Source organism: Aplysia californica, unplaced genomic scaffold, assembly GCF_000002075.1.
Source record: "Aplysia californica isolate F4 #8 unplaced genomic scaffold, AplCal3.0 scaffold00255, whole genome shotgun sequence".
Classification (NCBI taxonomy): domain Eukaryota; kingdom Metazoa; phylum Mollusca; class Gastropoda; order Aplysiida; family Aplysiidae; genus Aplysia; species Aplysia californica.
Window position 1 is genome coordinate 744061 of NW_004797525.1, and position 1973 is coordinate 746033.

At 34.1% G+C, this 1973-nt stretch overlaps 1 pseudogene; it reads right to left on the reverse strand.

The window, feature by feature from the left end:
• LOC106012075 overlaps positions 1-1458 on the reverse strand; it is a 4868-nt pseudogene extending 3410 nt beyond the window's left edge.
• Between the last annotated feature and the right edge of the window lie 515 nt (positions 1459-1973).

Here is a 1973-nt window from a genome sequence, read left to right on the forward strand (position 1 = left end):
AAGATTTGATTCTTCTTTTTTTTAAAAATAATCCAGTGTGCTATATCAACTCTCCTGTTATATTAAGTAGTTTGTGTAAATACAGAGGGTTGATTTTTAAGTGGTGCCAAATTAGAGAGAAAAAACAAGGAGGAAAAAATGATAAATATGTTACAGATGTGTAATAAGCCCAAAAATAATAACAACACAGCAAGTAGTACATCTAGTTAATTGACTTTGGAAGGAAAGCTCCGGTTCTTTACGAGGGGGGTGGGGGTGGGGCTAAAGGGATCTTTTATTATTTTCTATGAAGGAAATTTATATGAAATCAGTTTTGGTCCCTTCAGCCATGGGTGAAGAATAAATCTGAAACTATTCTTACGAAATATCTGACGTGTCAACATCAAAGAATGAACTGGATTGTCGGAAAGAGAACTCTTCGACTGAACACCAGGCTCAGGGACGCAGAAAATCATCTCGACAGCTTCGCAGCACTCGGGACCTTCAGACCACGAAAGTCAACGGACGAGTGATTCCCGTCAGTCCCAGAATTGACAAACAAGGTCAAAGCAGCCTGCTTCCTAAACCATTTAAATCGTGCCAATGGGACATAAATAATTTATTATCATTTTTGGGTCTGTGGCAATGTTGGTTTGGTTTCTTTTTAAGGTTTTGTTTTTATTTTCTTAAAAACAAATGTCATAATTATTCCTTTTCTTTTCGAAGTTGTCAGGATTTGACACACTGAATTTTCAAATCATCAGTTAGGCAGTTTCAAAGGCTGGTCAAAACTCACTGGTTTGTATATTCTAATAATATACGTTTTCGAAAAGTAGTAGCTTTTTGTGTTCTAATATTACCCCTTTGTGCATCGGAGAAGCATTTTGTCCAGGATTTGCTTGTACTTTGAACTCATGTTGTAATACACAAAGATATTCACTGCGGAATTCGTTGCTGATAAGGAAGCAGAAAATGACCATATCACTAATATCAGCAAAAACAAATCTCCGCATTTCCCTGATGCGGTATATTCGGGTTCTAAACTTTTTGCAATAAAGTTAATTACACTTGGCAAGAGGCATACTATAAAAATGATCGCAATAAATAGAAACAACTTCACAATTTTCTTGTCTCTATTTGAAAAAGCATCATGATCTCCAGAACTGGAAGTAGACTTCCGCCATTTTGACTTACTAATAAGGTTTTGGACAAGGATTATAGAGCAAATGATGACTATGCAATCAGTACCCCTATATCGGCAATGACCAGCCTGAACAAAGAGATGTTCACCGTGTCTTTAAAGCCCTGTCTGATAAAAACGATTAGGTTGATGACGTTAGCCACAATGCCAAAGAAGCTGATGACTCCTAAAATAATGACGTAGAAACCGATGACAAAAATTGCAAGGACTAGATCGTTGACCATTCTGCTAGGCAGTGGTCCAAATGACGTTCCATAAGTTTCGTTTCCAGAGGCCATCTCTGTTCTCTTGTGGCGTTTCTCCAACACCTGAACTTGCACAAGCACTAGAGCTGTATAAATAGAGAACAAACGACGTGTTGATACGACCACCAGAGCCTGCCTGTTGAATTTTGAAAATCTTATTTGAGTGCGCGAAATGAACTTAAATAAATAAAAATAAATAAATAGATAAATGAGTAAATGAATAGATAAATAGATAAATAAGTAAAAGAGTAGATAAATAAATAAATAGCATATAATAATAACAATATAAAATGAGTAATAATAATAATAATAATAATAATAATAATAATAATAATAATAATAATAATAATAATAATAATAATAATAATGATAACAACAAAAATATTGCAACTGCATTTAGAAAAGCTATTACCCACACTCTCCGCACGCTGTATTAGTTTAGATAAACCATACAAAAATGAATAACACATAAACGATTCAGCAAGTGCAGACAATGTTTATAAAAATAATAAAATAATTTTAACGAAAGAGAACAACTGACTTTTGTT